This window comes from Mustela lutreola, chromosome 17 (assembly GCF_030435805.1).
Source record: "Mustela lutreola isolate mMusLut2 chromosome 17, mMusLut2.pri, whole genome shotgun sequence".
Classification (NCBI taxonomy): domain Eukaryota; kingdom Metazoa; phylum Chordata; class Mammalia; order Carnivora; family Mustelidae; genus Mustela; species Mustela lutreola.
In genome coordinates this window covers 6,609,479-6,622,890 of record NC_081306.1, presented here as the reverse complement: position 1 = coordinate 6,622,890, position 13,412 = coordinate 6,609,479, and the positions used below count along the sequence as shown (strand labels likewise).

At 46.2% G+C, this 13,412-nt stretch overlaps 1 pseudogene; it reads right to left on the bottom strand.

Moving 5' to 3' along the window:
- Nucleotides 1–5,679: 5,679 nt before the first annotated feature.
- On the bottom strand, nt 5,680–13,412 carry LOC131820014 (N-alpha-acetyltransferase 20-like; annotated as a pseudogene).

The following is a 13,412-nucleotide window of genomic DNA, read 5'->3' as shown; positions in this document are numbered from 1 at the left end:
AACTAGGCTAGCACTTCGATATATCCCCACCCTGTGACTAAGCAATCCCACTAAGCAAGTTCAGGAGAAATTTAAGACTTCTGTAAGAATGTTTATTGTAGCCTATTCACAATGACCAAAAACTTGGATACAATGAAATGTCTAATCATCAAATGAACAGATGAACATGCACTACATATGAAGGAGCAAACTATCTTTACACTGACAAAGACTTTCTCCTTGACCAAACTCTAGCCAATGTCCACTGTGCCCTCTTCTCAGCTAGGCCTCAACCTTGAATTATCACACACAGACTTCACCAAACACTAACACAGTTTCTAACAGCTCAAGGCCCCTCACCGAGGATGGCACCAGTCCCCCTTACTGCCTGCCTGAGAAAACTCAAGGTAGCTACTGTTTCTTCAGCCAACACTGAAAAATCAGGCCCCTGCCTCCCAGTGAGCAAATCCAGGTGGTTTCACAGAGACAAAGACCTTTCCCACTTTTGGTCATCTTTTCCTTCCCTGACTTTATTCAGTCCCAGCCTTACTCCCTCATTCTCTCCTTTAAAAGCCTGCTGGACAAATCCAGGTTGAGTTTCATGCATGCAGGACTCTTTACCTGATTGTAGTAGTTATTAGATTAAAATCTGTCCTCATCAGTTGCACTAAGATCTGGCACCTTTTATCTTTGATACGTGCACACAACAGGGATAAACCTCAAAGAACACGCAAAGTGAAAGAAGACAAAAGAATACATGCTGCATGATTCCATTTATACAATGTTCAAGAACAGGCAAATCTAATCTACCACAGATCCTGAAATCAGAAAATGACCAGTGGGGGTAAGGAGACCAACTAGAAAGAGATACGAGGGTAACTTCTGGAGTTTCAGATACAGTTTATGTCTTGTGTTTGGGGGTGGTACACAGATATACAGTTGACCCTTCAACAATGCAGTGGCTAGGGGTACCCATTCCTGTGCAGTCAAAAATTTGCATATAAATTTTTTCTCCCCCAAAACTTTACTACTAATTGCCAACCATTGACCAGAAGTCTTACTGATAATATAAACAGTTGATTAACACATATTTTGTATGGTAAATGTATTATACATTGTATTCCCTCACTAAAGTACACTAAAGAAAATATTCAGAAAATCATGAAGAAAATACATTTGCATTACTGTACTATATTTATAGAAAAATGTGCATATAAGTGGTCCCATGAAATTCAAATCCATGTTGTTCAAGAGTCAACTGTGTACATTCCTTAATGCTCATCAAACTGAACACCTGAGCATTTTATTTTATAAATTATCTCTTTCCCTACCCTTCCCTCCCAACTCCATTTTCTTCTTCCTCTCCCCCTCTGTCTTTAGGAATACCTGGGGCAATACTTTTCTTTTCTTTTCTTTTCTTTTTTCTTTTAAGAAAGCTCCACTCCCAGCATGGATGCAACATGGGGCTTGAACTCACAACCCTGAGATTGAGACCTCAGCTGAGATCAAGACTCACACACTCAACCCGATTAAGGCACCCAGGTACCCCTACCTGGAGAAATTCTAAAGGAAAAAAAAAATAGATGAAAGATGTGACTGACCCTTCAAGTCCCCCCCCTTTTTTAAAGATTTTATTTATTTATTTGACAGACAGAGATCACAAGTAGGCAGAGAAACAGGCAGAGAGAGAGGAGGAAGCAGGCACCCTGCTGAGCAGAGAGCCCGATGCGGGGCTCCATCCCAGGACCCTGGGATCATGACCTGAGCCCAAGGCAGAGGCTTTAACCCACTGAGCCACCCAGGCACCCCTCAAGTTCCCCTTTCAATATTGACCTACACCTTCTTTAGTAAGAGGATACCAATTTTTATGAGGTACCAATCTGCCCTTTGAGAAATTCTCCTCTCCCACATGTTCCTGCAGCTAGGGGTAGGACCACATGCCTAATTGTGGCAAATGACACATATGTTGAAATCTTCATGGTAGGGCTTCCTGAAAAATTGCTCTTAAACATGTGCCTTTTGTCAGTGTCCCTTTCTTTTCTTCATTCCTGGAGTACAGTAGCTCAAATGAACTAAGAAAACGGTGCTGTTCCCTGGTACAAACCTATTATTCTGAGGAGCAAGCTATGGGACCTCTCAATCAATTCACAAATAAGTTACATCGCAAGTCAAAATGTGCAGGCATCAAAATGAAAAAAGCAAGTCCAACTGGAAGTGAGGAAGGATATACGCATGGCTGTGTTAAAGCATATATAAGAATTTGGTATCTAAGTTACATTTCAAATCCATGGGGGATATAGGCCATCACTAGGTGGTATAGGGACAAAAAGGGCTACCTTATAACATACAAAATAATACGGATAGATAAATGGTCTAAGCAATAGAAGCCAAAACCATAAAAGTGCTAAAGGAAAATGTAGTACTGATTGAAAAGGTCTTTTAAAGCATCATCTCAAAGCCACAAGCCATGAAGTTAGGCTGTCAGATTTGGCACCATAAAGATTCAGAATGAAATGTATCATGAAATGTATGGTAAAGGCTAAACTCAAAGACAAGAAGAGTTTGGGACAAAATACTGCAACAAGTACAGAGGCCAAGGACTACCATTCTACACATAAAAAGTTCTTAGAAATCAACATAAAGGGGCACCTGGGAGGCTCAGCCTTTGGCTCAGGTCATGATCCCAGGGTCCTGGGATCCAACTTTGCTTCCAGCTTCCTGCTCTGGGGGGAGCCTGCTTCTCCCTCTCCCTCTGCTTGTCATTCTGCCTACTTGTGCTCTCTCTCTCTGCTGCTCCCCTTGCTTATGCTTGTGGGCGCTCTCTCTCTCTCTGTCAAATAAATAAATAAATAAAATCTTTTTTTAAAAAAGATTTCATTTATAAAAAAATTAAGATATCATTTATTTATTTGACAGAGAGAGAGATATCATAAGTAGGCAGAGAGGCAGGCAGAGAGAGAGGGGGGAAACAGGCTCCCTGCTAAGCAGAGACCCCAAGGTGGGCCTCAATCCCAGGACCCTGAGATCATGACCTGAGTTGAAGGCAGAGGCTTAACCCACTGAGCCACCCAGGTGCCCCAAATCAATAAATAAAATCTTAAGGGAAAAAAAACTCAAAATAAAAAATAACATCAACAATAAAAACATAAATACCCTAAGAGACAACCCAGTAGAAAATGAAAAGAAGAAACAGGCAAAAAACTATCAGTGACAGTGACCAAATAAAAATACTCAGTCTTCCTACTGATTATAAACATATAAACTTAGGGGCACCTGGGTGGCTCAACGGGTTGAGTGTCTGACTCCTGATTTTGGCCCAGGTCATGGTCTCAGGGTTGTGGGATCCGGCCCCACTCAGGCTCTGCGCTGAGGGAAACATGCTTCAGATTCTCTCTCTCCCTCTCCTTTTGCTCCTTCCCCATTCTCTCTCTCTTTCTCTCAAAATACAAGGAATATTTTTCTGCCTTCCAGCTGACAGTTTAAAAGACTGAGACTATTCTGTGATTAGCATCTTATTTACCATGGGTGAGAACAGAAATTGACATAACCTCTTTTTTTTTTTTAAAGATTTTATTTATTTATTTGACAGACAGAGATCACAAGTAGGCAGAGAGGCAGGCAGAGAGAGAGAGAGAGAGAGAGAGGGAAGCAGGCTTCCTGCGGAGTAGGGAGCCCGATGCGGGGCTCGATCCCAGGACCCTGAGATCATGACCCGAGCCGAAGGCAGCAGCCCAAACCACTGAGCCACCCAGGCGCCCCTGACATAACCTCTTTTGAGGACCAATTCATAGAAGCTTCTCCCCTGAAATCCATCTCACTGGGAAATTCAAACACACATGCAAAAATGTTCATCACAGCCCTAATAGTCACCCAAATGATGAACAGAAATATCATCACATAAGTACAACCACATTGTGGAATACTACTCAGCCAATTAAAAAAAAGAAAAATGAGGCAAGAACTTATATGCCCACTTTATTTAAATTAGGATACTGGGTGGGGGAAATGCATTCACTTTTGTCATTTAAAAAGTTAATCCTAAAGGTGCACCTTGCTGGCTAGTTGGAAGAACAGGGGATTCATGATCCGGTGGTTATGAATCCAATCCCAAGTTACAGACACAGATTCTATGAAAACAAAATCTTAAAAATTAAAATTAAGTGTAAAAGAAAAATAATTAGTATTCTAGATCTGAGACCATTGTTTTCCATAAATATTTTCCAAATTAAAATTTGTTCCCTTTTCGAAAAAATGGGGGGGGGTGAAAAGCCATGATTTATTCAACTTTCTTTTTTTTTTTTTAATTTTAAATTTTATTTATTTATTTGACAGAGAGAAATCACAAGTAGATGGAGAGGCAGGCAGAGAGAGAGAGAGAGAGGGAAGCATGCTCCCTGCTGAGCAGAGAGCCCAATGCGGGACTCGATCCCAGGACCCTGAGATCATGACCTGAGCCGAAGACAGAGGCTTAACCCACTGAGCCACCCAGGCGCCCCTTATTCAACTTTCTTGATGGGCAAGTTTGGCAGCTAATTTATCCTCCATAGAATGAGAGTATTTTCATCATTCTCAAGTGACCTATCTTATCTGGGGAGGGAACACAGCTGCCCCCACCTTCAGAATATCTCAGATCAAAATCTCAACCTGCTCTCTGGGCTGAGCTGTGTAGATGCCAACACTGTGTGGAAAGGCCTAGGCTGTCCGGAAAATGCTGCCTCTGCCAAGAGGTGATCCTGTGACCCATTTGCACATCAAGGGGGACACTTTTTTATTTTTGTTTTTTTAGAGTCTACAGTGAATTTTATATTCATCTTAGATTTATACATTTCATATATGCTTTTAAAGCTTCAATTAAGGGGCTCCTGGGTGGCTCAGTGGGTTAAAGCCTCTGCCTTCAGCTCGGTTCATGATCCCAGGGTTGTGGAATCGAGCCCCACATAGGGCTCTCTGCTCAGCCTGCTTCCTCCTCTCTCTCTGCCTGCCTCTCTGCCTACTTTTGATCTCTGTCTGGCAAATAAATAAATTTTTAAAAATCTTTTTAAAAAACGGTTGCCAAACTGTGGAAAGAACCAAGATGCCCTTCAATGGACGAATGGATAAGGAAGATGTGGTCCATATACACTATGGAGTATTCTGCCTCCATCAGAAAGGATGAATACCCAACTTTTGTAGCAACATGGGTGGGACTGGAAGAGATTATGCTGAGTGAAATCAGTCAAGCAGAGAGAGTCAATTATCACATGGTTTCACTTATTTGTGGAGCATAACAAATAGCATGGAGGACATGGGGAGTTAGAGAGGAGAAGGGAGTTGAGGGAAATTGGAAGGGGAGGTGAACCATGAGAAACTATGGACTCTAAAAAACAATCTGAGGGGTCTGAATTGGCGGTTGGGTGGGAAGTTGGGGTACCAGGTGGTGGGTATTATAGAGGGCACGGATTGCATGGAGCACTGGGTGTGGTGAAAAAATAATGAATACTGTTATGCCGAAAATAAATAAAAAATAAATTTAAAAAAATCTTCAATTAACATTTCAATGCAAAATAAAAAATATATATGCAGCAGTAGTTCTCAGGCACAGAATTTAGGAGGAGACTGGAGCAAGTGTTCTCCCTAGCATACAGTGAATATTATGACCCAAAATAGTGGAATGTTTCCATCTGACCTTGCTGCCTTTTGATTGAATTTTATTACAGTGAACAGCTTTAGTAGGTATGATATTGCTAATTGGAAAGAATGAGACTGAAGTTTATAACCTGTATTTTCTTGAAGTCTGTAAGACCAAAATGATTACTTTTCTCCCAATTGAGCTCCTAGATCATCCAATGAAAATAATATTGTCCATAAAATATCTGGAGCATCAGCCTAAGAACCACTGGCCATGGTTATTCAGTGTCTTCAGGCCTCACAGGATGAGGTAATGGTATGACAGATTTCCTCTCAGTGTCTCTGGAAAGAGCTTTCCTCATATCATAGGCATCCTCATTGGGCTACTCGTTGCTGGCTGAGTGGTACTCTATGACCCGTACACGCTGTAGCCCAGCTGCTTGTGCACGTTGACTGCAACTTGGTTAGACACTCTTACAAAGAGATCACTGAAAAATCCACCCTTTCCTTCTGAAAGCTCCCCTAATAACCCCATAACTTTAGCAGCCAAACCAAGGCATCAAAATTTTGGGGCAACAGAGAGAGCAGTGATGTGCCTGTGCCATTCTTCCCCAGCTACTGAGCCTACTGCATTACCTGTGATATAACCCATTAACTCTCTACCAGGTGCCTCCACAACAATGAAGTACTCTGGCCAGTGGGCAAGGTACTGTAAGTAAAAAGGAATCCCATAAGTTTCTGTAAGTGGATCCAAGTTAATGTTGTTGAAGCGGAACAGGTCATCGCATGTGAAGGCCCGGAGCGTAGTCACTGCACCATGAAGCTAGCTTAGGAGACCCCCCTGAGGGGCACGTTTTATAATGAGGTTAAAATCACATCAATGGGAATTCTCACAATAGAATTTCAGAAGTCTTACAGCCCCTGGCCTGCTTTCTAAAACACACAGACCACTAAAAACCAGTGAAATAGAACATGGCAATTTGGAGACCTCATCAGGGAATACAACCTTGAGCATCTACATTCAGTTCCTCGTCACTCTGGTGGCTGAGAAGTACTTACTGGGGTCTACAGGGCATGAGGCACTGAGACACACATGGTCCCTCCAGGCACCATTATTCCCATGGGGTAGATAATCATTAAACAAGATGTCTGTGTTGCAACGGGACTGACTGCCACAAAGAACATGCACAGAGAAGAGATAGTGGGCTGGACCTTGTCTGCAGGTGTCAGGGGCCTCCGGAGGGAGCCGCATCTGACATGAACCAGAAGAGCCAGAGGCTGGGCACCTTCTTGACTCATGGGCCTCACCCACATCCAATCTGTCAGTACATCCCATCAGCTCCTCCTTCAACATGTACCCAGACATGGGTCGATTAGCTGCACTTCCACCCCTACCACCCTGATCCAAGCCAGCAGCATCTCTTGTCCTGGGGGAGAAAGTGTCTCAGGCAGAGGGAGCAGCCAAGCTGCCCCACGACCAGCAGGCACAGGACACACTGGAAGGACTGACTGGATCCTATAGGGCAGGGAAGGTGAGCTGGAAGCAAGACTGGAGAAGGAGGATGGAGCAGCTGTGCAGACACAGAAGGAACATTTGGGTTCATCTCCAACAGCAACAAGAAGCCATGAAACTAGGCAGTGACATGATAGAATGAGCCTTCCACAAACCTATGGCTCCATGGGAACATGGGGATCTGGGAAACGGAGGAGAGCCTGGAAGCTACCTGGGCAGACTAGCCACAGGTCAAAAGACAAATGATCATAACTCGGACTGCGACAGCAGGAGCAAATATAGAGAAAACGTGGTAGATCCAAAAACTGTTTAGCAGATAAAATCACAGGTCTGGGTGAGTGATTGCAGAAGGGGGAAGAAAGTCAAAGCAGATGACTTTTTCCTTTTGCACGGGGGAGCTGAAGGACACAGTGGTCCCATTCATGGAGCTCGGGGGGTGGGGGTGGCAAGAAGGAAAATACAGGAAGGGAATCTCGAGAACAGTTGTGGAAAGACTGGATTTGAGATAACTCTGAGACATGCAAATGCAAATTTCCAGTTGGCAGGAGACCCAGGGTACCATGGGAGGATCATGAAAATCAAAGAGAGTCACACCAAGCAGTACAGATTCTCACCTTGTAGCTCATGGGGAATCAAAAGGTTTCCAGTAACACATTAACTAGAGAAGATGTGGGATTCCAAAAAGATCACCCTGGCCAGAGCAGGAGCACATGGTTGGCAGAGGGAGCTGGACGAGAAGCAAGTAGGACGAGGAGGATGGGTTGCAACAGAGCAGGCAGGAGAAGGGACCTGAGCCAGGGGTCTGCTCACAGGGAAGGAAAAGGGAACAGACTTGCCCTTTGTCACCAGTGTAGCACCCATGCAGCTCCTGGGGATGGTCGAAAACCCAGAGCACATCACCTCCCTGACTTTAAACCCCTCGGTCCTCCTGCATTTCACTCTCTGACAGTCTCTCCAGAATGCTCTCTTGCTCCCTGCTCTCCAACACAACATCAGGTGCCGCTGACACAGCCCTGGGCTTCAGTGTCAGGCTAGTTTCTCCTGTCTGGCAAACACGTATTGTCTTTTGAATACTTCCCTCCTCCACGGGGCAAGAAGGAAGAGCAGTGCTGACACCGAGGAGGTGGCCTGGCACCATGAGCAAGACTGCACGGCTGGTAGAAGTGGCCTGGCATGCATAGAGAGGCCATATGGTTCCCTTGTTGGACACAAACGACCTCACAGAACAGCAGCACAAGGTGACCTGGCTAGGGTGAAGAAGAGAGACAAAATAGGCCCACTCAGACAAAACCAGGTGCTTGGTCCACCATAAAATACCAATCATCCCCTCTCCCGGTTCGAAGGAGTGAATGCCTTCCTTCTGAATGACACAGTTCATCTCACTACTCACACCACCCTCTAGAAAAGACTGATAGAGCTACCCAATCACAGCACTGATTCACCTCCCGGCAGCACCCAGTCCAGAGCACACCCCTGCTTCCTTGAACACTCTCAAATACATCTGCTCAAAGCCCAAATCTTGTATGTTCTTTCTAACACTCTTTCTTACTGATCAGCCCCACAGTGCCCATGATGTGGGTTCTCCCCAATGATGAGTAATGAACCCACTGTGTTTAAGGACAGGTGTGCTCCCAGTGGCCTCTGGGGAGGACACTGACCACTGTCATGGGAGGAAAGGTCAGTTCCCTTTCTTGGAGGGACGTTCACGGAGTTCCAATCTGAAGGTTCCCATCTTCTCCGTGAAGCAGGACCCATCCCATCGCCCATGTTATGCAGAGAATGAAAGACAAGGGCGGCATCAATCACAGGGTTGAGGAGAGTGCAAAAAGTCTGCTGGAAGGATTCCGGAGAGTGGGAAAGGGAGCTGCCCAGAGAACAACAGAATGGGGGAGCTCCATAAGGACACAGGGGAGGCTGGTTGGCAAGAACACACAGTCATTCTGAGCTGCTCTGCTGTGTGATTCCCACCATCAGGATTCAAGGCAAACATGGATGCTTTGTGTCACCCAGCGTTTGGGGTTTACTCAGACGAAAGGCAAGGGTAGTAGAAGCATTGCCAGGACAATGGATGAATCATAGGCTGGGAACTCTACGCTCAGCTGAGAGATGAGCACCTCGAGGGAGAATAAAGGACAGAAAAATCCAAGGAGGTCCTCGGGAAGAGCACACGGATGGCAGAGCAGAAATAACAGATGGAACATGCTGGAAAGAAGAGATCAGGGCTGAAAGGAGCTGCACTGCTCATGTGCGAGGTGGTGCAGCATCAGGGTGGAAATCCAGGGCACCATACTGGGAGTGGTGACAGAGGTGATCACTGCAGAGGAGGCATTCAAGAAAATGAGTTTGTGAAAATGAGTGCCCTGTGTGGAAGGTCCACACAGGACCCTGTGTGGGTCCTCCATGTGCACACTGAGGCCACCCAGGCCAATGTCAATAGTCAAGACAGAGAGGAAGGCTGTGGGTCCACCTAGGGACCATGGATCACAAAGAAATGGCATGGGGGCAAAAAAGAGGGAGGACACCAATCTTGAATCCCCCGATCCTGAAAATGCAGGGTATGAGAACATAGGCAGCTCCTTTGGGGACTTAAGGAACAGATGTACACCGCCCCCCCAGAAGGGACAGGGTCAAAGCAAAGAGAGGGAAGAAATGGCTAAGGAGAGGCTGAGGAAAGAGAGGAGGCTGGCAATTATGGACACTAAATTTCCCAGGTCATTCATGGGGAGGGCATAGGGATGGGGGTCACGAGCTTTTAAAAAAAAAAAAAAAAGAGGGAACTGCCTTAAGGGAAGAGCAGGATGGGAAGATAAGGGAGAGAGGAATCGGGAGCCACGAGAGTTGGTGATCACGGTAAGTGCTCGAAAGATTCCTATTGAACCAAATGCAATTATTAGAATATAATAACAAATAAGCCTGATATATCCCATAGAAGAGTTCTAACTGTAGGATGGTAGGAGTGAGGGCACCAGTCCATGATGAAGGTCAGGACACTGATGATGGTGACATGGTGCTGACACTACCAGTCTTGAACACCTGCTGTGCGCCCAGTACGGGGGGGGGGGGGGAGCACTCCACATCTAGTCCTTCCAGCAGTCCTCTCAGACAATTCCTTGCATGGCTAGCTCCATGAGGGCTCCGCACTGAAGGAGGGAACATACCAAAACAGCAGAATCCTAGGACTCCTGGGAGGCCAACCGGCTTTCTTAATGGATTCTGGGGCTTTATGGCTGTAACTTAAGGCAGGAGGAACGAATCTGACCCACAGCTAGGACACAGTTAGTAACTTCAACCAAATAATATTCAGAGGGAGAGAAATCATTGGTCACCTGGGTGGCCCAGTCAGTTAAGCACTGGACTCTTCGTTTTGGCTCAGGTCATGATCTGAGGGTTGAAAGATCCAATCTCACATCGGGCTCCACACTCAGTGTGGATTCTGCTTGAGATTCTTTCCCCTTCCTTTCCTTCCTCCTCCTCTCTCCCCTCCCCTGCTCCAGTGGTGTGCACATACTCTAAAATAAATGAATAAATCTGTTAAAAAAAAAAAAGAATGGAGGGAAATCAAAAGTAGTAATAATAACTTGTGGAAGGCTTCCCTCTGGACCAGATCCTGTGCTGACTGCCTTGGATCTATTTCTCATTTAATCCTTACATCCCAAAGGCAGGTTACCATTCTTATCCCCATTCTGAAGAGAGGAGGGAGGCAGAAAGGGATTTGTCGTGATTCATGCAAAGAATCCCTATGGTATTAATAACATGACTTTCTGACAAGATTGAAGGGTTTAACACACCACAACGAAGTGGCCGATCATGATATCACAGAACTTGAAGGACAGAGCCCTGTAAAGTATCTCCAAACATTAACCTATGGATTTTCCTAATCCTCTTGCATGTTGTTCAGATGAAGGAAAGTCCAGTGCAAAAAAAGCTGTCATGAAATGCATCCACATGGCAAACATATCTGGTCTTTATAGCCCTGGACCTATCCCAGAAGATTCTGACTCAGTGAGTCTAGAGGAGGACGTGAGCATCTGTGTTTTGTTTTAAAAGCCCCACAAGGCTCTGCTGATGTGCTCTTTGAGCTTAGTACAATGGCCTTAGAGTCTCCGCAATTCCAAACCCAAACTTCCCCTACGATGTGGAGATGGCTGCAGACACAACAGGGTAGTGGAAACTAAGGCAGAGAAGAACAGAGAAATTATAAAAACTATCGAATAGAGAGTCACGAAAAGGCAAGCTCTAATTATACTACTTCTCTGTCCTTTTCTTGTATCTGCATTACTCTATAGTTTTTATTAAGTAAGCAAGTTTGCACAAACTGTTACCAACGAATATTAAATAAATCAATACCAACAACAATTTTAAGTAAATGAAATTGTAATATGCTACTAAGAACTATTTCCTTTCTCTCCAATAGTTTCAGTGGCACTTTAGAGTCTCTTAGCAAACAGCAGTTCATATGAGAAAAATTATTTCTAATCCAACAGTGCGACACATGAGGTCAGTGGCACCTGAAAGCTGGAGAACAAATGAAGTTGGGTGGAGTCCATTTATGTTCACAAATGTCACCACAGACTGCCTCCACGTCTTCAAAACTTCTGTATTTATCTATTCCTTGAATCAACCACCACTAACACCTACTACATGACAGACATGTTTCATTAATGTCTGTTTCATTAATGTTAAGTATCATTTCATCCTTCCGATCATTTATGAAGTGGGATTATCATCATCCCCATTTCTCACATCAGGAAACTGAGACATACAATGGATGAGGAACGTGGCTCATATGAAGGAGAGCTACAATCAGCTTGGATCTGGACTCCATTTTTTTTTTTTTAAAGATTTTATTTATTTATTTGAGAGACAGAGATCACAAGTAGGCAGAGAGGCAGGCAGAGAGAGAGAGGAGGAAGCAGGCTCCCCAAGAAGTGGAGAGCCCAATACGGGGCTCGATCCCAGGACTCCGAGATCATGACCTGAGCCGAAGGCAGAGGCTTTAACCCACTGAGCCACCCAGCCGCCCCCCTGGACTCCATGTTTTAAAATCACTATGCTTAGTCTCCAAGAACCTACAGAAAGTGCAAGTCTTAACCCCAAACCTTGGTTTTCCCCACCCTATAGTGGCCCCCATGTGGCCCCAGCTTCAAGGACATTCTCTCAACTCCTTGAACAGTCCACACTCCTTCCCTGCTCGAACGGAACACGCTCCCACATCCGCCTTTATTTCTCAGCCTTCTGGTCTCAGCTTAATGACAAACTCTAATGCACCCTGTAGCTCTCAGCACTCGAGGAAAACTGTAATTGTGTATTTCACAGGTAATTATTTGCTTCCTGCCTCGTCGAAACAGGTGGTGAGTACCTGAGACACCTGTCGGGCTATTTAACACGTGCTCCCAATCACCACCCACCCCCCACCCAACCGCAAGGCCCCACCGCAAAGTACGCTCTCAACAATTTCTGCTGGACGAACTACACTCCGGCCTCGTGCTTGCCAATATGTGACACATCTGTGGTGACGACGCTGCCCCCGCTACACCCCTCAGAATGGAGACTCCGGAACTTTCATCCAAGAGCTCTGGAAAGTACTGGCTCTGGGCACCAATATTACCCGGTCCTGGGCCCGCACTCGACCCCCCCCACCCCACCCCCCCGCCGCCATGACTGGCCTGATGTCAGGTGCACAATAGGGATCGTGACAACCCCCAGTGGAATGTCATCTACTCAAGAGGGAGAACCCGAACTTCTTCCCCGTCAACATGACACGTACTCGGTTTACCCTGGTCTTCCGGCAAGACTTTAGCCCCAACAAGGCCGACACCCCGTCTGCCTGGCTCCGGCCGCACCCCCAGTCCCGCTCTCCCCAGGCCCGGCGCACGGCACAGGTGAGATAATCAGCCGCTCCACACACGAAGCCCCGCTCCGGGCTCTTCACAGGCGTGAAACGAAGGGCGCACGAGGTGACGGCTAGCTTTTGGCGAACCAGCGTGTTCCTGAGACACGGGCCCGCCTCCCAGCGAGGCCCCAGCCCCCAGGGGACGCCGACCCCTGAGCCCGCGCCCCGCAGGTACCTCTGAGCAAAGAAGCATCTTCACAAGCGACACGCACTCCCTCGTCGTCTGTGTGGAAGAGGAAACGCAGGAAGTGAAAGAGGGCGTCCTCAGGCCACTGTCCTTGCACGCGGGGGTTCCGGGGTGCTGTGCCCCGCGGAGAGACGTAAGCGGGGTCCACAGGTGCTGAGGAGAACCGCCAGCTTCTGAGACCGCCGCTCAGTGAGCCGGCTCCGGTCAGCGGCGCTAACAACCTTCCTGCTCAT